This window comes from Alligator sinensis, unplaced genomic scaffold, assembly GCF_000455745.1.
Source record: "Alligator sinensis unplaced genomic scaffold, ASM45574v1 scaffold777_1, whole genome shotgun sequence".
NCBI lineage: Eukaryota > Metazoa > Chordata > Crocodylia > Alligatoridae > Alligator > Alligator sinensis.
In genome coordinates, this window is record NW_005841882.1 from 653966 (window position 1) to 679950 (window position 25985).

The following is a 25985-nucleotide window of genomic DNA, read 5'->3' on the forward strand; positions in this document are numbered from 1 at the left end:
ATGGGAGATGGTTGACAAGAGAAGTGGCAGCAGCTCCAAGACCTGTCTTTTTTTTTTTAAACTAACCTTAACAAAGGGAGTGATGGTGTAGCAGTGATAGTCCAGTAGTTATGTGAGTGGCTAGGATTTTATAGGTGTTATCTTTTATTGGACCAACTGCTTGGTTGTGATAGACAAGCATTCTTCGCATCTCAAAAGCTTGTCTAAGTCTATCACAAACATGCAGCTGGTCCAATAAAAAGATATCGTCCACAAAAATCCTTGCCTTTGACAAGGGAATAATTCTTTATTAGCAAAAGATGGACAAGATGATCCAGTAAGTATCTGCCTTCCCTCATGTCTGTAATTATGTTCAAAATGGCCACTTATAAATTTACAGTTCTCCCTTTATAAAAGGCTGCTATTTGGATTAGGAGATTTCCAGGGATTGGGAAGTATTGTCAAAGGCTTTTGGCTTTGGTTAACACACTGTCTCCCCATTTCTGAGTATTTATTTGTTTCTTTCTTCGATTTCTTTCCAGAGTTGTTCAGTGAGAGCTGTCAGCGCCCCCAACTTGGTAAGAACACTCAGTTGTTTCTCCCACCTATGTGTTACTTATCTTGTTTCCTTGACACAAGCATGCTTTTACCAAGCTTGGAGATATGCAAAATATGTCTTGAGAACAGTGAGTTCACTCAGATGTGGCATCTTCACTCTTAAGAGCCTCTTCAAAATGTAAATTGGAACCCCAGCCAATGGAAGCAGAAATGTTAAAACGCATGTTAATTTTACGAATGTGAAATGGAAGCACTGAAGGCTGTGGTGTCAGTCAGGCTTGTATTAATACATGCTCTGAGGATCTGCATCACTAGCTTAAAGAAGCTCAAGAGAAAACACAGATCTGTTCTCTAACATTAACTGCAGAGTGAACTCCAACTGTTATCAACTTGTCCCTCAGGCTTTTTTAATTATTGCAATCTTGTTAGCATAAATCAATGACTTAAAATCTTGTTGAAAGCATTAGTTAGGAGCTGAAATGGTGGGTTTTTTATGCTGTAAATCGGTAACTTTGTACAGCCATATAAGTTAATAGAAAACTCTGGGACAAGCCAAGTGACCTCAGGCTTTTACAACTGAAAGTCTCTTGATTGAATAGATCCCTGTAATTGGTGTTTTCTGTATGCTGTGCATGGGGGAAGATGGGTTGCAAATCATTTCCACTTAACAGCTCTTCAGTCACTGAAGATTCAGTGCACAGATATTATATCGTGCTGTCATACAAGCATGCGTAAATAGGAATGCGTAAATAGGAAAACAGGCCTTTTTAAAACTCCACTGAAAGCATGATCCAAAAACCAAGTAAATTAAGTGGGAGACCCACTGTTTCACTCAGCAGACATGACACCCATGGTTTACCAGGGCAAAGCTCATTTTAACACTGTTCCTGTTGTACATGTACAAGTACTTGGAGCAAAGGTCAATAGGAAACCCAGAGTTTAGGGGCAGTGCCTTGTGCAAAATACATGGTTGTCCAGATATGAGCCCTTTTATCTCCTGCTGATCTGGGGATGCCTGGAATCCAAGCACTGTGGTCTTCCTGGTTGTAAAGGGGTGAATTCTGCCAGCCTGCCTACCAGGACAAAGGGACTGGGTTTTCTGTCACCCTACATCACATTTTGCTTTCTTGGCCTGATTCTGCATCAGAAGGTGTGGGTGGCTTTGTCTCTAGAGACAGAGAGAGGAGCCATTTTGTTGCTGTTTTGCAGCAGAAGTTCACAGAACAATCACTTTGGCTTTCCAAATAAATGGAAATGCAAAAACTATTGGGAAACACCACTTGCATCTCATTCTGACCTGTTAGTGTTGTGTAACTTAATTGACTGCAGTGAACTTCCTAGGGAGACTGTTATGTAACCAGCTGGCATTCAGCACGAGCAAGCAATCCTTGCAATGATGACATGAGCAAAGCTCAGGAAACAAGAAGACACACACTGGGGCTCTCCTGGAAGCTTAGGGGTGGGCATGAGAAAGGGTCCTTGGTGACAGGAGTGGGTTGGGGGCATGCGCCTGACATCCAGCCAGGGATGGCCCAGCTCCATAGAAGGAAGGATTGGGCTTTGAGGGGCCCAATTCTTTCTTCTATGGTGTTCTCATATCCCTGCTGCCCAGTGCAAGCCTTCTGAGCTGCCTGGTATGTCTTGCTGGTTGCTGCTGGTACCAAGCCCTGGCAAGAGATGCCAGGCAGCCCAAGAGACTTGCACTAGGCAGCAGCCTGATCTTTCCTTCCATGGGGCGCTCATGTCCCTGCTGACAGCTCAGAGCAGCTGAGCACCCAGGAAGTGCTAGCTCATCTCTCTGTGAGAGGTGGTTAATGGGAGAGGGGGGCACAAAGTCATTTGGGATGCCGGTGGACAGTAACCTAAGATGAATCAGGAAGGGATATGGTACTGAAGTTTGATAGACTGGTTTAACCTAAATCAGTTAAATCATCTGATACTACATTGGTCCAGGTCTATCTTGGATTGGGATCCACCATTTTTAAACTAGTCTATGTTCTCTGAATGTCTGTTCTATTATGGGTATAGACTGGTTTCCAAATACCTAAACCAGAAAAAGTGAAACCAGAAAAAGTGTAATGTCTGCACCTGGCTTATGTGGCAGGGAACTAGGGAAGGGGTTGCTTCCAAAGCATGAGCTATGGACAGATGACCACTATGCCAGTACAGTTTTACTCCTCTTTTTTCCAGAATAACTCTTCCCTGGATTCAAGTAATTACTCAAGTAAAGCTGAATGTTATGTATCCATTCCTTTGTTTGTTTTAAACATGAGTGTAAATGCTAATTTTCATCAACCCAAAGGGACCGCCCTGCCTAGAAAGATGCGGGATGGCCTTGGTGAGGATGAATTTATACCCAGCATCAGTGTAGACCTTGTAAAGAAATATCTTGAGAGGCTGGACACCTTCAAGTCAGCTGGTCCTGACAGATTGCACCCCAGAATACTTAAAGAGCCTGAGTGCCAAAAATCTATAGGACGCGGGCAGAATTTATAGCCCAGCCACTGGCAAAGATTTTTGAAAACTCCTGCCTCTCAGGTGACGTACCTGAATATTGGAAGAAGGCCAATGTGGTGCCTATCTTCAAGAAAGGGAGGAAAGTAGATCTGGGGAACTACAGGCCAATCAGCTTGACCTCAATCCCTGGAAAGATTCTGGAAGAAATCATCAAAGGGACCATTCTGAACAAGCTGGCTGATGGCAACATCTTGAGGGACAGCCACCGTGGGTTTGTTGCAGGTAGGTCTTGCCTGACCAATCTCATTTCCTTCTATGACCAGGTGATATATCACCTGGACAAAGGAGAAGAGATTGACATCATATATCTAGACTTTAAAAAAGCTGTTAATCTGGTATCCCACGATCTCCTCTTGGAAAAATTGGCCAACTGTGGCCTCGGCTACATCACAGTCACAGATGACTGGGGAATTGGCTCTGAGGCTGGACTCAGAGAGTGGTGGTCGATGGAAGTGAATCATCATGGTGCTCTGTGACCAGTGGTGTCCCCCACAGCTTTGTCCTTGGACCTTTACTCTTTAATGTCTTTATTAACAATGTGGACACTGGTGTCAGAAGTGGACTGGCCAAGTTTGCTGATGACACCAAACTTTGGGGTAGAGCATCCATACCTGAGGATAGGCTGGTAATCCAGGCTGATTTGGATAGGCTGAGAAAGTGGGCAGATACAAACCTGATGACATTCAATACTGACAAATGTAAGGTACTCCACCTTGGGGAAAAAAACCCCCGCAACACGCTTATAGGCTCGGCAGTGTCATGCTTGCTAGCATCAAAGCCAAAAGAAACTTGGGGGTCATGATTGACCACAAGATGAACATGAGCCACCAATGTGATGTTGCAGCTGGTAAAGCAAACCAAACTCTGGCTTGCATCCATAGATGCTTCTCAAGTAAATCTCAGGATGTCACCCTCTCGCTGTACTCAGCCTTGGTGAGGCCGCAGCTGGAGTACTGAATTCAATTCTGGGCTCAACAATTCAAGAAGGATGTGGAGAAGCTTGAGAGAGTCCAGAGGAGAGCTATACGCATAATCAGAGGACAGGAGAGTAGGTCTTATGTAGAGAAGCTGAGAGCCATGGGACTCTTCAGCCTGGAGAAGCGCAGGCTCAGCGGTGACCTGGTGGCAGCCTATAAGTACACTGGGGTGTGCATCAGGATCTGGGGGAACGCCTAATCACTGGAGCACCCCAAGGGATGACAAGGACCAATGGTCACAAACCCCTCCAGGACCGTTTTAGGTTAAACATAAGGAAAAACTTCTTTACTGTCTGAGTCCCCAAAGCCTGGAATAGGCTTCCTCCAGAGGTGGTGCAGGCACATACTCTGGACTCCTTTAAGAAGCATTTTGACACTTATCTTGCTGGGCTCCTTTGACCCTAGCTGACTTCCTTCCCTTGGGGCAGGGGGCTGGACTCGATCTCCCGAGGTCCCTTCCAGCCCTAATGTCTATGAAATCTATAATTACACAGGTGTAGTTGTGTGTCCAAGGCTTTAAGACCTCTTCCCTAATTTAGTCACATAGTGAAATCTACCATCTTGCCTTCCTTTTGTCTGGGCACCTCATACTCATGACGTGCAACTAGCTTGCATTGCAACATTGATATCTCTGTGGGGATGTGCTTTATAGCAAAAATCACAAAGTACCGCTGTATCTAGCATTGCCCAATGAAGCAGTGAAATTCATTCAGGGGAGACCTAGCATATGCAATAAGAAGCAAACATTCACAGCACAGGGCAGCCGGGGACATTGAACCTTGTTAAATTTTTATATAAAACTGTAGTCACATGACCCTATCATTGCTGTGTGAGCTGGCATGTGGTTTAAAAGTAACACATGCATGGCTATACAGTCTAGCTATATTTGGGATAGCACCTTTCAAACTCTGTCCACATGTGCCCTCCTGGAGTAGTTACGTAAGCATTATAGAGACTTGAGAGGTATTATAGAGACATGAGAGACAAATAATTTCTGAAGAGATTGGAAAATACAGAGTGAACTGATTAGGCCGAGGAGAGCATGTTTCAGCTGTTAAAACTACAAGTGAAATTGTATGGGGGTTTTTTATTTACTTTGTTTTTGTTTTTTGTTCCAACAATAGAGATTGTGCACTAAGAAAAAGAGGGTATTGGAAAAGAAGAGACCATGAGACTGGCAGTAGGGTAAAACTTGGGCCATATTTTCTACTGGTATAAATAAAAGCCAGAGGAGCTGATGTAGATCTGCATTTTAAAAAGGAGGGGGTCAATTCTGATCTGAATTGCAAAATAGATGCAAAGTCAGCTGAAGTGTTTGAAGAAGGGCACAGTGTGGCTTTCTGCACCCTTTTGTAAAGAACAGGTGGGTGATGAGGTCATCTGTGGTAGCCAGGTACTCAGCAATAAATGTGGTCCAGCCTTCATGATGAGTTCATCGCTAACACTGTTTGTGTATATGCATGTGTACATTGTTTGACCCATTCACCAGTAACTACAGCAAATATCACAGTTGATTAACACAATCTTCCATTTCCCAATTTGACTTTACCTTCTAACAATAAGGGAAAGGCTGTAAGGACCTCTCATCTCATCCAGAATATTCAAAGCTTCTGATGGTGTGATTATACTGTTTTTGTGTTGCTCCTTAGATATCACCTTAATATCTAAGCACTACTCACCAGTTTGCCCAGCACAGAAGTTCTGCTGTTCCTACAGGCTCTGTCTATGGAAACTTCCAACTTTAACATAATAAAGATACAGAAACTCCTTTCCTCTGTCATCCCTTCCAAAGACTTGATATTCCATCCTGCAGCTGGTATCACATCTGCTGTGTGACAGCCACAAAGCCAGTAGGTACCTGTTATCAGGGAAAATTGGCCTTTGAAGTATTCTTCCATCCCATGTGCTGCCTGGAGCCATAGTAAAGGAGAGGTGGTTGTTGCAGCAGGAGTTGCTGCTTTAGGTATGTCTATATGGCTTACTTGCCGAGCACAGCAGAATCACCCACAAACATAGGCCTGGTGCTGTATAGGCTGTTCCTAGACTAGAAGCAGTGTAGCCATGTCTGGATTGGTAGTGTCACTAATTACCTGGCCTGAAGCATTAAGTAAATGTGGCTACACCTTTCAGTTCAGGAAGTAGTCTGTGTGCATGGCATTTTGTGTCTGAGGGTGCCTCTGCCCATCACACTAAGCTTGAGTTACTATCAGGGGCTTCTGTGGAACAGCAGGAGTGGTGCAATAGTAGTGCAAGACTTTGAGCCCTTGTGGGAGTAGGTGAGAGAGATTCTCCCACAATGCTTGGGTGAAGGGATGAGCCAAGGTGGGGGCCCGGTTAAGAGGCCAGCTCACCAGAACATGGGGGTGCAATATCTGCTCTGTAGTTGCTAGTTCTCCAAATTTCTCAAGAAGTACAGCTTGATCAATGTTAGCATCACCTGTAACTGCTCAGCTTTTTGTAATTTCTCAGAAAACATACGTAGGGGTTCAGCAAAGAGATAGTGTGTCCAGAGGTGGTCTAATGTATTGCTTGATTAAAAGATTATTAGGAACATAATGAATTTTCATTTTGAAAATAGAATCAAGAAAGCCCCCTTTCTGTTAATGGGCAGAGCAGTGGGAATAAGCATTAAACCTTGGTTTTTTTAGTAATAATATAAATATTTGAAATGAGTTAATCAGAGCTGTAGCAATAGAAAATTTTATGTGAAACAAATGTGTTTTGACATTCTAATTCTCTATAAGGTCAGAGTCCTCTTTCTAACACACACATTGTCATTTAGTTCAGCCAAGTTCAGATGCTACTGGCATGCTAACCTTCTCAGAACATTATGCCAGCTGTCATTTTTCAGATGAAAGATGTTCTGACATATACATGTTTGCTCTCACACTAACCAGAGGGCAAGAAGGGTAGCTTTGTAGGTACAGTGCTGAGCTGAGATGCTGGAGGTCCGGGTTCAGCTCCTGCAGTTTCTACAGATTTCCTGTATGACCTTGGGCAAGGTGTTCAAGCTGCCTCTGTTCTGTCTCCATTCTCTGTAGTGGACTCTTGTAACCCATATTCTGGTTCTTTTTTTGTCTAGGCAGTGTATCCAGGGAGGGATGCTCATGAACACGTCTTGACCTCTTGCTTCCATGTATAGCTGTATTTACTCAAATACAAGACAAGGCTCCCCCCTCTATTGGTATGGGGGGGAAGCCCCTTGTCTAAATTTAGCATGGGGGGAGCCTTGTCTTAGATTTGAGTACAGGCACAGGGCAGGTGGCTGCTGTGGCTCATGCTTGGGCTCCAGGCTGGAGCTGTGGCCACCGCTGCTGTGTGGCTTGGTTGGAGTGGCTTGTGCAGCCAGGGAATACCATGCAGTGTGGGGAGGAGGTGGTGTATGAGGGAGGAAATGAGGGGGAGACTGTGTTATATGGAGGGGAGGAGTCCCAGCTGAGACTCCCACTGCATAATATCCCCCAAGTTCTCCCTCCTGCCCCCTCCCCTGCCACACAAGCCACGCAGGCCTGGCCATGCAGCAGTGGGGAGGGAGCATGGGGGAAAAGTGTGCACTGGCAGGGGAGCTGCTGTGGCTCTGGCTCCAGCCCCCATCTGAGGCCCAAACTGTCACTGTTGCCTGGTCACACTGGGGCTCAAGCTGGAGCTGGAACCAGAGCTGTCGCACAGGGTAAGCAGGAGCTGTTGAGGGGGGAGGCAATTAGAAGGGAGGACAGGCAGTAGGCATGGGGAGGCAAAGGGTTGGGGCTGACTGACTGGCTGGCTGGCTGCCTCCCTGCTGCTGTGGAAGGAGGGACAAATTTAGGAAGATCCTCCAATAATTGCATTCTACATGGGAAATCATAACAGATTTATAGTTTTCCATGTATCCATAGGATCTAATTGTTGGGGGTTGTCTTAAATTCAAAGCAGTCTTGGATTTGTGGAAATAAGGTAAATTAGGAAAGATAATGGTTGTTCCCATACTTTACAGATGGGGGCCATGCTGTGCAGGGCATTGTACAAATACAAAGACAAAGCTCGCTCTCTCAGACAAAGGGTAGAGGAGGGAACAGAGGTGCAGACTGCTTTGCCTCAGGTCAAACAGAACCAGAAACGAAACCCAGGCTTTGTGAGTGGCTCAAATTGTCACTCATTTTATTTTTGTGTGTGTGTAAGCTTTTCAAACCAGGGACTGTCCCTTACTAGGTCTATGTACAGTGCCCAGCAGAGCAAAGGTACTATAATACCAATCATAAACAGTAGTAATAAAACAGCTGATCAAATCCTGACCATTAAATCCAATATCCAGTTTAACATGAGAGAGAGGCTCTATTTACACTATGCAGGAACCATGGGCATCTGTAACATTTCCCCCTTTCCCTTCCCTGGCCTTTTGAGGCTGTCATTTACCAATGCCAGCTCTTCAGCTAAAGAGGACTGTCTGCAGAGCTCTGCGTGCAGAGCTCTGTGCTGGCCAGAGGAGTCACTGTTGGCCTGTGCAAGGCACTCTGGCTCATAGGCTGCTTGTATCTTTCAAATTCCTTCTCAATCCTTATTTACTTCAGGGAGCCCAGAAGCAGCAAGCAGGATGACCATATGTCCTGTTTTAGCCGGGACAGTCCTGGATTTCAGAGGCTGGTCCTGGCTGGCTGTTGGGAATTATAATGGGCATCCTGGAAATGAAGGGGCACGGGACACAGTCTGGCCAGGAGTTGGAGTATCGCTGCTTACCCAGCACACAGCCCCACCCGCAATGACTTGTGGAGCTTGAGGTGGGTGGAGCAGTGTCCTGGATTTTCTGGATGATGTTCCGGATTTCAGGGATTTCCATATGGTCAGCCTAGTGCTAAGCCAAAATCTAGCATCTACATAAGGGAAAAAGCCTCCCTACCATCGAGTCTTCCTCTCCTTTTCCCATGGCAGCATTCTCTGTTGTCTGCATCAGGGACAAGGTCTTCCGCCTTGTGTAGTGCTGAGCACGCTGTACGTGTCTGGTGTATAATAAATTATTTTTGTTGATGATGAATCTGCCAGCCAGCTACCTCCTGCAATTGGGATGAGTTAGATGGGGAGAATCCTCAAAGGGCCTGACTTCTCATCTTATTTTCCAGCATTCTGAGCAAGCCACCAACAGAACTCTTCAAAGATCACAGTCAGATTGAAAATACTCCTTTTATTTTTTTTACAAGACAAGTTCAGTTTCCTAGCATTCCAGGGGCAGATCCTGTATGTCTGTATTCATCTCAATAAGGGTTTTGACAGTATTGGGAATTAGATTAAAAATCTCACTGCTCATTTACACGTATATGCATCTCTTCACTGTAGCGTGGACATTGGAAATAAAACTGTTGGTTTCACTTGCATTTCTTGAATCCTGTTATAAATAATGTGATTGGGACTGCAAGTGAAGGAAATGTTTTTATTTGTATTTCATTAACACCCCCCCCCCATACTTTAAGGATTTCTCTGGTCTTCAGCTTTTGTAAAAGCTTGTGTTTGTGTGTTTTAAATAGTTCATTTGTGTATTTTAAATGAAGTATCTCTTGTTGTTTTCCTATGAAACTTCATCCATTGCTTCACTTAAGCATAACCTAATGAAACAGGAATCCAGCTGAGTGGAGTTAATCATACATGCCCTACTGGAAGTGTGACCTGATGGATCTCCGCTGGAGTCCTGTGACACCCTCTAAAAGTGTCTCATCTCATCAGGCATATCTTAAAGGGACTGTCTCCTTCAGGCTTTGGAAGAAAGTACTTCTTCCTAAAAGGGACTTTTGTTAATTTAAAAGAAATTTAAAAATAAAGTTGCGGGTGCTAGTCGGAATTACCAAAACAATGTTATGTTTGGATTGCTAGGGCAAGGGGGGCTTTTTAAATGCAATTTTATTAAGCAGAACTATATGCAAAGGTGTCTTTTATGGAGCCTGTGTCGGATTTGCTTCCTTTTTAACACGTGTACCTCAAACAACTACAGCATCCCTGCCCCTGTTAAATCTGGAAAAAGCCAAGGATGAAGTAAAGGACCTAGGCACCACAGAAGATAGCCTGTTATTATCTGTAAAATGCCTTTCATCATACTCTTTAGGTGCACTTCAGGCCTGATCAAAAGCCCTTTGAAGTCAATGAAAAGAATCTCATTGTCTTCAGTGAGCTGTGGATCAGGTTCCTTTTTTCCATATCTTGCATTATATGAAAAATCACCATTCCCTCAAAATTAGGATTATTTACATTGAGAATTACCTTGTCAAGTCTCCCAGGCCCTAATCCTTCAGTGAATTTCTTGGGTGTGGAGCCCTGCCAGTATTTACCATGGATTTGAATAGGGCTCTGGAGGTGCAGAGGTTCACTTGCATGATGGTTATTGCAAGGTTGGGACTGAATTTCTGGCCTATATTTCATGCTACTGCACTTCATGTTTCCCTATTTGCCACAAAGGGATAGAAAAAATGTGGAATTATACCTGCACCAATAAGGTAAGATGTCCGTATCTTTTTCTTGAACTATAACTTCATAGCTTGTGGTAACTGTATAACCCCGAACTATTTCAGATAGTTGATTATAGAAACGAAGTAGAGTCTATACGGTACTGTTCTCAGCAGGCTGCTTTATTTGACTGTTGTCAAAGGAAAATGACAGTGTTTTCATTTAGGCCATCAGAAATAACTGTTGAATTCAAAAAGCATTATCTTATGAGCAGTAGCTCCTTGTTGCCTGCTGTCATCTACAATGGTAACAATAAGCAGGTGCATTGTCTTGCAAACAAGTCCTGTTTTGAACAGCATAGAAGAGTCTGCATCATTTCCCAAATAAAAGCTGGCTTCACAAAGCCTAGACCAGGGGTTGGCAATGTTTTTGGGCAAAGTGCCAAAAATACCTGTTGGTGTGCGAGGGGTGGATGGCAGGGGAGCCATGAGGGGCCTGATCCTTGTTGTGGCAGTGCAGCCCTGCCACCTTCCCCAAGGCGTGCGTGCCAAGCAAAATGCCTTCACATGTCATGCTCCTGGCATGTGTACCAGGGATTGTCTATCCTTGGTCTAGATTATTTCAGGAAGAGATTTCAGGCTTCATTCCTAAAACATGCCATGGCAAACAGTAAACAAATTCTCAGAGAGAGGATATTCAGGGAGGCAAAGGAGAACTGAAATGTTGGGCTAAACCCCCTATATAACACTCTCAAAAACCAAGTCAGTGCCCACTGGGCAACATAATGCCTGAACTACTTGGGATCATGGGACTGGAAGAAATTTCTTGGTCACTGAGGGTGTGGCTACATATGCAATTAAAGCAGAGCAATAAATTCTGGCACATGTTGCACCAGAGCTTATTGTTCCTGTGCGCCATGTTTGAATGTGTGCCTGGGACTGTAACATCTTGAGCCGGATCGGAGCAGCCCCAGCTGGCATGGAGTCTGGGGGTCAGCCTGCCAGCCTGCCAGCCTGGGGCTGCTCTGACCCAGCTCAGTGTGCTGTGGAGAGGCTGGCTGGGGCATGAGGGTGCTACATTGTGAGCTAGCTGGCAGGCAGCCCCTGCACTGAAGCACCCTCGTGCCCCAGCCAGCTCCGTCAGCATCTACCTGTGTATTGCTGTGGAGTAAAAAACTCCGTCTTAGGATAGTACTTGTGTTTACAAGTCATAACCTGCTACAAAGTTAATTAGTTTACTCTGTCCTAATAGCACTGCTCATGTAGATGCCGAGTCATTTACTGAAAGGCTAATTGGGCAACTCTGCAGTAAATGTCTTGTGTAGACGTGCCCTGCAGGTAGTTACTGCAGGCATTGCATCATATAACCCCTTCATAAACTGATCAAGATCCATCTTAAAAATTGTTTGGCTTTTGCCTACCCACTACTGTTGAAAGACTGTTTCAAAACCTAGCTGCTTAAATGGTGAGGAATCTTATAGCTTAAACTTGTTCCTGGCTAGTTTCAATCCACTTGCTCTCCTGTCAATATTGTGTTATGGAGATTAAGGCCGAGAAGGGAATATGATGTCAGACCATGCTACTGGGTGCTGCTTTCAAAACATGAGCCATCCACTCACTCCTGCTTTGTGTGGGCAGAATGCAAGAAGTCTTGTCGCTATTTATTAGGACAGGCCTAGGACACACCAGCACTATCTCAAGTCTTGGGTGTGCTCCTAAGATGGCAGTAGACTTTAATACTATGTACATGACTTTTTTTTAAAGCATATGGTGCACATAATGAGTTAGAATGTGTTTTCGTGGCAATGTGTCAGACAGTATAAATGTGTCCATAAGGTCTGATGGTGAATGTGTACTCCCATTGGTGAGCAAAGGTGCAATTAATCTAATTGATTTCAGGGCAACTACTCATGCAATTAATTACTCACCAGTGAGGCTAAGGGCTTTGCAAGATGGCTCCTTTCTATATGTGAAGTTTTAAATGCATTGCAAGTATTGCAACTTTTAAGCTTCAGGTGAAGCTTTAAGACTGCATGGGCAGATAAGATTAGAAGTAGACAACAGCTATCTGGACTCCACTGTAACTCTTGGAAGATATTAGGAAATGTTTTCTTAGCAATGCTGACATTTACATGTAATGGTTTTAAATAGCAAACATGGACAAAATACTTGGCTGTGTATCAAATTTATAAAATTGACTAGCCCTGCATGCATTTAGACTGTAAATACTGTTGGGCAGAGGAAATCATGTGACTGATCTCTTTACTTGACAAGAGTAGGTTTGGGAATAGTGTGGGATGTCTCAAGGGCATATGTGCCTTTAATGTCTGAGATTTCATTTACCTCTATAACACAGGGTTTTTACCTCTTCTTTGGTGGTTATTGGCAACACCAAACAAACAACACTTACAGTGGAGATAAATACACAGATAAATCTCCCTCCACAGTGAGCTCTTCTAAAACAAAGCCAGAAGCGCAGCATTTGCTATGGTTCTGTTTGCATCCTAAACAGAGACAAAGGCAATCGCATAGAACATCTCAGCTGTTTAATACATGTACTAATTTGATTTCTTTACCCATGTCTCTTTTCCCTTCCCCCACCCAGACTGTTCCACTATCCTGGTAGTCTCAACTCAGACTGGTAACACCAGCTAATCTGATTAGTTCTGACACACAGAAAAAAGGCTGCTGCGAAAAGCTGGACCCTTATAGCTGTTTCAGGCTTCATCTTTGATCAGTACATTATGGGTCATGTGAACATATAGTGCAGCATGACAGACGCTGAGGCACTAGGCATATCTGGACACCATGTGGACATTGCTGATTCACAAGTTCTACCCTGTGTCTGAGACCATATGAATATGAACCATGTTTTGCATCATGTTCAATGTGGTGACAGAGGAAGTTACCTTCACCTTGGCCACTTGCCCCTCCATCACATGGAAGGTAAGCACAGAAATGTAATGTAAATGAAAGCTGAAGGAACTGCAAGGACTGGAAATGTATATCTTGAGCCTGTGCATTAGCTCACCCACTACTGAGTTAGTGGACTGTGTTACTAAATATTTTTGATTAGGGGGATAAAATTATCAGATAATTATTAGAATGATTAATTATCCTGACATCCAGCTCTCTGTTGTTTTTTATACTTTTATTATTGAAAAGTTCTTAAGAGGTTTGCCTCAACATGGGAATGAAATTGAATTTCTAACATGAGGGAAGTTTCTTTGGGTAGATATGATATATTTTATTAGACCAACTGAGTAGTTGGAAAAAAGTTCTTAGCAAGCTTTTAGGTGCAATCACCCTTTTTCCTATGCCTTTACACCAACACAACTACAACCAAAAACTCAGTAACATGAGGAAATGCTCAAAGTTGGATAGCCAGCAGCTGCTTAAACCCAGCAAGGAGGGGGTGTTTTGGGAAGTCTCTTTTGGGTTCTTGCCTGATTTGGGGAGATGTTAGAGTTCATAAACTTACATTTTTCTTGAGCAATGGAAACATGAAATGGGATTCTCATCCCCCTATACAGAACTGAAGGAGAGAAATGATGCATTAGCCCAAAAGGGAATTTCCACAGCATTTGGCAGAGGCCTTGTTTGGGGAAATGCTTTCAACCGTGCCAGCTTCTTAGTCAATGAGTAGGGACTTACTAAATTCATAGCAGGAGTGGGGTGTATGTATCCTTTAATCTTGCAGGTTCCCCTTGGAGCCCCTGCACCACTGATTGGTGGAGGGGCCCCACTGCTTGCCACCAGCTCCTGATAGGCAGGGAAGCAAAAACCACAGGTTTAAATATGGCACCATTGTTGCTACTCACTGCTGATTGTCTGAGAGACTTTGGCAGCCAAGGTGTTTGTTGCTTACTGGCTGGGAGGCAAAAACAGAACCATGTTTAAAACCATGTTTTTTGCCTCCCCACTGATCAGGAGAGAGCGGAGAGTGGTGGTGGTGGTGGGGGAAGAGCATGCGGGGGAACCTTCAAAATAAAAGGAGCTGCTGCATGTGGCAGGCCAGTAGGGGGCACTCCTGCACTGACCCACCTGCCTCACTGTGCCCCCAAAAAAAACAAGCCTCAAGTGCCTCTCCTGGGGTGCCTGTGTCAGGCTGACCCCCTTCCTGGAGCACACCCACAAGCCTGAGGTAATCACTGCCACCACTCAGGATCTGGTCTTTGTTCAGGCCCTGTGGCCCCTGGGGTACACAGGCCTTGTAGTTCTTGAGGATGCTTGACCCACTGTGAAATCTTGGAGTGCTTCCTTTAACCTGAAGCACAGAAAGTAGCCTCCCTTAGTCAGCCAAGCAAAGGGAGCATAAAGGCATGCCCAGTCCCTCTCGAGCATATACCACAAAGCTTGCTATAGTGGATAGCTTTATTGGATAGCGAGTGTAGGCTTGGGGAGGGGTACAAGTCAGAGAATATCAAAAGAATAACCCTGAGCAAAAAGAACTGGCCTGATAGCCATTTAATACACTTCTAAATTACTGTAAGCTACCTTTCTAGTTAAGTTTCTGGTGATTTACTTACTTCAGCATCCTGGAAGAGAGAGAGTTGCAGAGGTTCAAGTTGCTGTGTAAAAGACCCAACATGTCTCCCTCTCTTCCTGGTTAGCTTCTCTCTTAAATAGCCCTCCTGACCTCACCTGCTAGACCCAAACAGGGGAAGGTATTGTTTGATGCTGATTAACCAATTTGAAAAGCATCATACCTTGACCTGGACTCAAGCCCCTGCCCCCATGTCATAAGGTCAGAGCTCAAAACAATAGAGGCTAGGTGTACACCCTCTTACCTGATCCAGGTCATGTATGCCATAACCTGGGGCAACCAGATTGACAGACAGGTGAGGAGACCAAGACAAAAGGAAAAAAACAAAAAACAAAACAAAACAAAAAGCGGGAATCTGGAAGAGGATTCTTCTACACGGCACACCACTGCTCACTCCTGATCAGTGGGGAGGCGAAAACCATGGTTTTAAACATGGTGTTGTTTCTGCCTTCTGGCCCAGAACTGGACACAGTACTCCAGCTGTGGCCTCAGCAATGCCAAATAGAGGGGGAGAAGCACCTCCCTGGATCTATTGGCAATGCATTGTCTGATGCAGGCCAGAGTTCTGTTTGCCCTGCTGGCAACTTCATTGCACTGTTGGCTCATATTTATCTTCTGGTTGATTGTCACCCCCCAGGTCCCTTTCAGATGCAGTGCCAGCCAGTGGGCCACCACCTATTGTACAGTTATGATGAAGGTTCTTCCTACCCAGATGAAGGATCTGGCACTTGTCCCTATTGAACCTCATCTGAGTGTGTTCATAGGACCAGCCTGTCAAAGTCATTGTGGGTCCTTACCCTGTCCTTACCCTGTCCCCAGCTGTGTCCACCTTTCCCCACAGCTTGGTGTCATCCACAGACTTAATCACTGTGCTTTCCATTCCCTCAATCAAGTCATTGATAAAGATGTTAAAGAGCATGGGCCCAAGCACTGATCTCTGGGGGACACCATTGGAGACAGCCCTCCAGGATGAGGCTATCCCATCAATTACAACTCTCTGGGATTGGCCTCCGAGTCAGTTGCCAACCCATCTCATTGTAGACTGGTCTAGGCTAGTACTGTCCAGTTTAATTGAGAGAATTGCATGGGAAACAGAATCAAAGGCCTTGCTGAAGTCTAGGTAAATGATGTCAACCTCATGTCCCTTGTCTAGCTGGTTAGTTACCTGGTCATAAAAGGACACCAGATTTTTCAGGCATGACCTACCCTCAACAAAGCCATGCTGGTTGCTTCTTAATACCCCACCAGTTATGAGCTTGTGATTGATACCCTCCTTGACAATTTTTTCAAAGATTTCTCCCAGGACCAAAGTCAGACTGACTTGTCTATATTTTGCGGGGTCATCCCTCTTCACTTTGTTAAAGATGAGCACCATGTTAACCCTTTTCCAGTCATTCGGGACCACTCCCAGGTTCCATGACTCTTCAAACAGCTTCACTAGAGGCCCTGCTATGAGCTCAGCCAGTTCTTTCAGGACTCTTGGATGCAGGTCATTTGGCCCAGCAGACTTGAAAGCATCCAAATGTTCTAAGAGTACTCTCACCTGTTCAAGACTGATTTCATGTGGACCGTTGTCTTCCCTATATTTCTTGGGCCTCTGGACAGGTGAACAGCTCCTGTCTGATTTCAGGAATACTGATGTGAAGTAAGTATTTAGGAGCTCTGCCTGTTTGCTGGGATCAGCTATGGGCTGCCCCTCCATATTCAGTAGGGGTCCCACAGTGGAGCTTGATTTTTTTCTTGCTACCTATGTACTTATAGAAGGACTCTTTGTCCTTTATTTCAGTTGCCAGCTTGATCTCCATGCCTGCCTTGGCTTTCTGTGTCTCATACCTGCAGACCCTGGCCATATGAGTGTACTCCTCTCTGGCTGCTGACCATTTTTCCATTGATTATATGATTCCTTTTTTTTTTTCAAAAGATCCCTAATATCCCTGTTGAGCCAAGCAGGTCTCTTGGCCCCTTTCCCACTTTTTGACTGTGTGGGGATGGCCTCTTTTTTGAGCAGAGAGAATCGCCCCCTTAAGGAAGCACCACCGTTCTTGCACCCCCAAATCATCCAGTCACTGGTTGTGGAGGGCCTCTCTAACTAGACTCCTGAGTTTACCGAAGTCTGCCCTTCTAAAGTCTAGGACTTCTGTTCTACTGACTGAATTCCTAGCCTTTTGGTGGATGCTGCCTAATCAGATCGTGATCATTATTACCCAGAGTACCTCCAATCTTCAGGTCATCTACTTCCCTTTTGTCACCATTCACTGCTATAAGGACCTAATCTACTGTTGTTTAGGCATGTAACTAGCATCCTTGCTCTAAATATGTACATTTTTGTTTGTGTAAAAGATATGCTGAAACACAGTTGGGCTCCTGCTCTAGACAGCTCTGCACCTAGAGCAAACTTAGGGTAACAGTTGGGGTATGGGACAGTGAGGGGGTCTACCTAAGGCTGTCTTCATGGAAAGTCAAAAGGTTCAAAATTGAAGCTACTTTTGAAAAGTATTTTTATTGCCCAGTAGATCCTGAGCAGTGGATCTGCAATCTGCAAACCAAGAGCTGCATTTTCACTTGTGTAATGAAGAGACCTCCTGGGTAATCCTAGGGGCTGAATTCTTTTTCACAGCTCTATGCTCTGCTGCCTATTTCACCTGTCTTCTCCCAAGAGAGCAGGTTATTTGGGCTTTTCATTTCACACACGGCAATGGAGCAGATGGGTAGAGCAGAGGTACAGTTGTTGAGGGGCCATGTACAAATCAACTCAAGTTGAGACACTGACTTGAGTAATGACCCCATTCCACAAGACCACTGTATTGTACATTTGTGTTTCTTTCCTTGGTTAGGACATATTGACTGTTGTTAATAATGGAGAGCCTGGCCCTGCCGCTTCTTGACTTTGTGTCGTAGGTTTGACATTAAGTGCTGTTACTGTGACCACACACCTGTTATAGAGACATACAGATAAATTCCTGTGCATGATGTAACAAGTATTAATAGATGATACGGTTAAGTCCTAATGATTTTCTTATCGCTGGCTGCAATATTCTCTTACAACCTGTGATAACCATTTGCCAGGGAAGCAGCTGAAATTGATGTTTTCTTTTCTATTCACGGGCAGGAAGTTTGCTCGATGGGGATCAATCTAATCAGAAGTCACTTGCCAATTCGACATCTCACTTTGTGCCTCTGAAATGGATACATCAATGAGCTATGGTCTGCCTGCAGACAGTTGGAACAGAGCTCAAGTGTGTTGCCAGCTTTCAAAATGGAAACAATGGCTGGTGTGAAAGGGCTGCCTCTCCCTGACAGTTACAGCCGTTAGAGTAAAACCTCCTCATCTGAGGCACTATTGTGTGGCAAGAATGTATGATCTTATCAAGGAAAGGGAAACAATTATGTCAGAATTCTGTAAACAGAATACCAGTCATGGTGTGAAATCTAGATTGGGGCACTGGCTTTTTTTTTACTTTTTTTGCAAACATCAGTCTGCTGAGTGCTGAATAGGGTCAGCGTCTGAATCAAGGCAGCTCTAAGGACGTGCGTCAGTGGGAGGAGGGAGGACCCGTAGGACTTCAGAGTTTTCATCATATGGCTGGTCTTTGGTTTTGGGTATCTTAGGCTGAATGACACTAACACAGAGACAGCACCTGCTTCATTCAACAGAAATAACTTCATGTTAATGAGGATTTTGTTGTTTAATTATGCTAATCAGGATAGTACTTGACAACCAGCCAGAGATTCCCATCCCTGAACAGTCAAAGTAGACAACCCAGATATGGGTCAAGGGCATATCACACAAGCACAGCAAACAATGCCATAGTATCATAGAAAAATAGGGCTGAAAGGGACTTCTGGGGGTCATCTAGTTCACCCCCTGCCTGAGGCAGGATCATCCCTATCCAAACCATCCCATACAGATTCTTGTCTAACCTGTTACTAAAACTATAATCAACCCTGCAAGACAGCACCCTAACCTACCACAGGCAAAGCAGGGGAACAATGGTGCTCAGTGTCTTGTTGCTCTAGGATTGTTAAAATATACCTGAGAGATCCAAAGAAGAGGACTACGCTCCCCGCTACAGAGGAAGGCAAAAACCCTGATAGTCCATAACAATCTAGAGCTGTGGTAAAATTCCTTTCTGATCCCAAGTGTCATGGGAACAAATGTCATATCAGTTCTATACATTTTTTGTGGAGGAGAGTTTGGTGCAGAAGCCAATCGATTATTTTGTGGCTTTATTCTAAAAGAGATTGACTGCCTCCTGGAGAAATGCTTAGCTGCCTTGATCTTCACTGGAGCCAATGGGAGTTGAGGGTGCTCAGTATCTATCAGGTACTGTATAGTATTTTGGGCCTCAAACTATTTTCAGTGAATAGTACAATGTGTTTCTCCACAGGCAGCACTTATATGATTTTTTACATATAAATGCGTACATAGAATCATAGAAAATTAGGGTTGGAAGGGACTTCAGGAGGTCATCTAGTTGCACCCCTTGCTCAAAGCAGGACCATCCCCAACTAAGTCACATAGGCTTTGTACATAGGCTTGAACAAAACCTTCACTCTATAACCATTGGACAAGAGACTAATAACAACTATTGTCCCACTGTCTTTTGAAATATTTTTTATAGTTGGGGCCTCTTCTTGAGGTTGATTTCAAAACAAGGACATTTTTTTATTCACAAAGGGCCTGGCCTGAAGGTGACCTCAGTGTACCTGAACAAAGTCTAAAGATACTAAGATAAATAGACAAGGAGAGGATGGTACACCTGCACAAACCAGTCAGGCACCGGTTCATGGCATTTTGTGATACTAGTTATCAGCAAATGAAGAGGATCAGCTGTGGTAGGATGCATCTTGGCACAGCTGATCTGCTTCCTGTGGCAAAAGAGACATCACCTGTTGTCCAACAGGGTTGGGCCCCCAGAGCTTGGCCAGGGCATGTTCCTGCAGGGCAATACTTGGGGAGTGCCTCTGCAAATGTGGGACTCATAGATTTCCATACGGGCAAAGAAGTGCCTAGGGAAACCCCAGGCACATCTGTGCTAGTGGGGAGTCCTGGGGTTTTGCCATTTGTAGAAATGCACCTTCAGGGAATTGCAAAGAAGAGAAGCTAGGTAGGGATTCTTGGGACTTCAAAGGCACAATCCTGCACTCCATGGGACTTCCCCAGGAGTGCCTGCATGGAGTGCTTGGTGAGTGTAGGTGGGTCGAAGCTTCCTGTGCTCTCTTGCCTTAGAGCAAACAGAGGTCTACTGTGAAACAGCAGCACAAATCCACACCACCTATGTTGTGGCCACAAATTCTAAGCATTTACGGTACAACAAGAGGCATAGGTATCTGTTTGTTTGGATTTCGTGCTGCCATAAAAAATATGGCAGAATAAGAGTAATGTCTGTTTGTACCCATAGATTTCTGAGGGGATTCCACCCCTTTATGCCAGTGCAAAAGAGGTTTTACAGGGGTCAAACTAAAATATCCCTCTGATTTTTTGTTTTTGCAGTAGTTTTTTATTTGAACTTTTTAAAGCCTACTGTTCAGAGAAATGAGATACTGTCTCAAGGAAAACCCATTTTCACAATACCTTTTGGCATCTGTATCTATTGTAAGTTTAGAAAGTATCTTTAACAAACAAAATTGTACTTTTTTCATTCGTAGACTAAAATAAAACTGCTCTGATCATCAGGGGTACAGATGGAAGTAACAATTTTCACCAGATCTGGCCATAGAAAGCAGTCTATATCTGTGACCAAAGACAGCTTCAAATGTGGCCAATTGGGTGAAAATCTGATCCCTCATTGCATGAGGGATCAGATAAAGATGCTTCAAAATGTAGCATCTTTTGTAACTTATGTCTGGAGAGCTCCCAGCCTGTCTCTCTTTTCAGAATGGGAGGGCTGAAAGGGAGCAGAGGGAGTTCCATCTGGAGGGTTTTCAGCCTCCCCTGAAGGGTGGGGCAGGTGTATTGGAGCTACCCCCCACCTTGGTGGCAGGGCTCCAATTCACCCACCCCACCCTTCAGCACCGGCTGGGGAGCCCTAAGAATGAGCTCCATTGCCTTTCCCCCCTCCCATTCTTTAAACAGTGAGCGTTGGCAGAGAGCCTAGCCCTTGCTATGGGAAACTGGTTCACAGCCTGCAGCTAGATTACCTCTGCCCTGGAACCACCAGAGAATCCTGCTTGGTCTGAGGCAACACTGTAACTCAGAACACTTTGTGGAAATCTTTCTGAGTTACAGGTGGGAGCTGCACTTCTGTCTGCCCAGCAGATTCTGGAACACAGCTAAGCACATAATTCACTGAAAATGAAATTTATTTCATTTCATTATGCAGTTTCATTCATTGTCATAAAAATTGCAACCTCCTATTTTTGGCAGACTGTAAGTGACCTTTTAAAAATACCACCATGCTTAACACTAGAACTGCAGAACAATAGATCTGGAAGGGACCTCAGGAAATGATCTATTCCAACTGCCTGCTCAAGGCAGAACATCCCCATTTAAACCATCTCACCTAAGTGGTATTCTAGCCTGCTCTTAAAAATTTCCAAAGATGGAGACTTTACAGCTTCTCTTGATAATCTGCTCCAGTGTTTATCACCATTATTATTAGAAAGTTCTTCCTAATATCCCACCTAAATTTCTTTTGTGGCAGTTGCTCCTTCTTGCCCTGTCTCTTGTGGCCAAAGAGATCAGTTTGTCTCCACTCTCCTTTATAATTGCCTTTCATGTATTTAAATTGTTCTCAAATCCTCTCTCAGACTAAGTAATCCCAGTTCTTCGACCCCTCACAATATTTACAGGCTAGTGTAAGAATATGTTGTCATGGAATCCCTGAAGATATACTATAGAAGGCTTCCTGTTGACTGTTTGATAGTCTTCGGTTTGGCCTTAATTAAGTAGTGGACACTCTGCAGTAATATTCTCGACTGCCTCCTTGTGGCTACAATAGCCTTTGTTTTTGAGGTATTCTGTCTGTCACTTTCTTTTCTTTATAGCTCTGCCAATGAGTAAGAGGTTTTTGCTGTTTCTTTGTTTAAAAAATAACTTCCTGGTAGGAAAGAAACACAAATGTGCAATACAGTGGTGTAAGCCTTCTGCCAGGTTATATTTGTAGTAATGCAGGCAGAGTTCAAATATTTCAGGAGTTCTTACAATTGTCAGACAGGCTGGCTCAAGCTCCAACCCAGAGACTTGGGGAAAAAAGGATCTTTCCTTGGATGTGCTTAATAGGCAATACTTTCCTTCTTGCAAACATTAAAAATGATGAACTTTACTCAGGAGGAAAGGAATGCAGCATTAATTTGGGAAAACACAGCCATAAATCCAACATGGCCATACAGACATCAAGTAATCAGTGGCTTGATGTCTCGCTAGCAGCTGGTATGAAGTGGAGTGCCCCAGGGGTTGGTCCTGGGGCCAGTTTTCTTCAATATTTCATAGATTTCATAGATTTCATAGACGTTAGGGCTGGAAGAGACCTCAGAAGATCATTGAGTCCAGCCTCCTTCCCCAGTGGCTGGAAGTGAGCTAGGGTCAAAGGATCCCAGCAAGATAAACTTCCAAACATTTCTTAAAAGAGTCCAGAGTAGCTGCTTGCACCACCTCTGGAGGGAGTCTATTCCAGGCCTCAGGGGCTCAGACAGTAAAGAAGTTTTTCCTTATGTCCAGTCTAAAACGATCTTGGAGGAGTTTGCGACCGTTGGACCTTGTCATCTCTTGGGGCACTCTGGTGAACAGATCCTAATGCACAGCCCTTCTATACGTATAGGTGGCTACCAGTTCACCCCTGAGCCTGAGCTTTTCCACACTGAAGAGTCCCATGGCTCTCAGCCTCTCTTTATAAGGCCTGTTCTCTTGCCCTCTGATCATGCATGTGGCTCCCATCTGGACTCTCTCAAGCTTCTCCACATCCTTCCTGACTTGTGGACCCCAGAATTTGATGCAGTGCTCCAGCTGCAGCCTCTCAAAGACCTAGTACAGTGGGAGGATGACGTCCTGAGATTTGCTTGAGAAGCATCTATGGATGCAAGCCAGAGCTTTGTTTGCTTTACCAGCTGCAGTATCGCATTGGTGGCTCATGTTCATGTTGTGGTCAGTCACAAGTCCTTTTGGCAACGGTGCTAGCGAGCGTAGCACTGCCGAGCCTATAAGCGTGCTGCGGGGTTTTATTCCCCTGAGGTGAAGTACCTGAATTATTCCATATTGAATGTCATCAGGTTTTTATCTGCCCACTTTCTAAGCCTATCAAGGTCAGCCTGGATCACCAGCCTATCCTTGGGTATGGACGCTTTACCCCAAAGTTTGGTGTCATCAGCAAACTTGGCCAGTCCGCTTCTGACACCAGTGTCCACATTGTTAATAAAGACATTAAAGAGTACAGGTCCAAGGACAAAGCCATGGGGGACACCACTGGCCACGGAGTCCCATGATGATTCACTTCTGTCAGCTACCACTCTCTGGGTCCAACCTCAGAGCCAATTCCCCAGCCATCAGACTGTGATGTTGCCAAGGCTGCAGTTGGCCATTTTTTCCATGAGGAGATCATGGGACACCAGATCAAAGGCTTTTTTAAAGTCCAGATATATGATGTTAATCTCTTCTCCCTTGCCCAGGTGATATGTCACCTGGTCATAGAAGGAAATGAGATTGGTCAGGCAAGACCTATCCATGACCCATGTTGGATGTCCCTCAAGATGTTGCCATCAGCCAGCTTGTTGAGAATGGTCTCTTTGATAATTTTTTCCAAAATGTTTCCAGGGATTGAGGTCAAACTGATTGGTCTGTAGTTTCCCGGATCTACTTTTCTCCCTTTCTTGAAGATAGGCATCACATTGGCCTTCTTCCAATCTTCGGATAATTCATTTGAGTGCCATGAGTTCTCGAATATCCTTGCCAGTGGCTGGGTTATGATGCCTGCCAGCTTGTTAAGTTCTCTGAGGTGCAATCTGTCAGGACCAGCTGACTTGAAGATGTCCAGCCTCTCAAGGTATTCCTTTACAAGGTCTACACCGATGTTGGGTATAAATTCATCTTAACCCTGGCCATCCCACATCATGTTAGGCAGGGTGGTCCCTTTGGGCTGGTGAAAAACTGATGCAAAGTACCCATTAAGCAAGTTGGCTTTTTCATGGGTGTCAGCTGTCAGTTGTCCCATTTGGTTTAGCACGGGTCCAATGTTACCCATGCTTTTCTTCTGACTCCCCACATATCTGAAAAAGGACTTTTTATTGTCCTTGATATGTGTAGCCAGTTGGAGTTCGGTTACAGCCTTGGCTTTCCTGGTTCACTCCCTACAGGTGTGGACCAGTGCAGAATACTCCTCCTTAGTGATGATTCCTGCCTTCCATCCTTTATAAGCCTCTCTTCTTAGATGTAGGAGGTCCATGAGTTCCCTGCTGAGCCAAGGGAGTTGCTGTGCCCTTTTGCTACTTTTCCTCCAAGATGGGATGGACATCCCTTGTGCTTTCAGGATCACTCCCTTAAGGAGCAGCCATTCATCTTGGACTCCCCTCCCTGTCAAGTCATGGCCCCTTAGGGCCTCAACAACAAGCCTCCTGAGCTTATCAAAGTCTGCTTTCCTAAAGTTGAGGACTTTTGCATTGCCGACTGACTTGCCAGCTTTGTGATGGATAATAAAAGTGATCCGTTTGTGGTCATTGTCTCCCAGCTTTCCTTTGATTCTTAGGTAGCTGACTAGATCATCCCCTTTGGCTAGTACCAGGTCCAACAGTGCTTTACCTCTTGTCAGCCCATAGACTTCTTGAGTCAGGTAGAGCTCATCCATGCATGTGAGGAAGCTTTGTGATTGTTTGAATTTGGCTGAGTGCTCTTTCCATGAGATGTCCAGGTAGCTGAAGTCTCCCATGACAACCATGCACCGAAAGCATGCAGCCTCAGCCAGTTCTCTGGCGAATTCCTGGTCAAGCTCTTGTTCCTGATTAGGATTTCTGTAGTAGACTCCTACCATTGTGTCCCCTGTGCCACGTTCCTCACATATTAATCCAGAGGGTCTCCAGTCATCCTCCATGGGTGTCAATGTCAGCTTGCAGGGACGTGTAGCTTTCCTTGACATAGGGAGCTACACCCCCACCCCTTTTTTTCCACACGATCTCCTCTGTACAGGGTATAGCTATCTATACCTGTGGCCTAGTCATAGGTGGAGTCCCACCAAGTCTCCGTTATCCGTATGAGATCATAGTCATTCTTGTTTAGCAGGAGGACCGGTTCCTCCTGTTTGTTCCCTAAGCTCCTGGCATTGGTATACAGACACGTAAGTGTTCCATTGGAAGCCCTAGGCTTCCTTGCTCTCCCAGGAGGACATCTTCCCAGGGCTAGGGTAGGAGTGGATTCCCTTGAGTGCCCTAACCTGCTGGTTTTGCAGTAGTTGCCTAGTGGGCTTGCTTTGGTGATTGTCCACCCACCCCCGGTGGGCTTAGTTTAATCATCAATCATATCATTAATCATTAGTTTAATCATCAATCATCATTAATCATATCTTCATCAACGACCTGGAAGATGGGATGGAATACACCTTCAGCAAGTTTGCAGATGATAGCAACCTATGGGGTATAGTAGATAAGCTGGAGAGTAGGGCTAAGATTCAGAGAGACCTCAACAGAATGGAGGATTACGCCAAAAGAAATCTCATGAAGTTCAATAAGGACATGTGCAAAGTGTGGCATTTAAGATGGAACAATCAAATGCACTGGTATAGGCTGAGGGTTGACTGGCTAAACAGCAGCTCTGCAGAAAAGGACCTGGGGGTTACAGTGGACTGTAAGCTGAATATGAGCCAATAGTGTGCCCTTGTTGTCAAGAAGGCTAATGGCATACTGGGCTGCATTAGTAGGAGCGTTGCCAGCAGACTGAGGGGAGTAATTATTCCCCTCTATTCAGCACTGGTGAGACCATGTCTGGAGTGAAAGCATGTGGAGAAGTTGGAGAGAGTCTAACAGAGGGCAATGAAAATGGTTAGAGGGCTGGGACACATGACTTCTGAGGAGAGGCTGAGG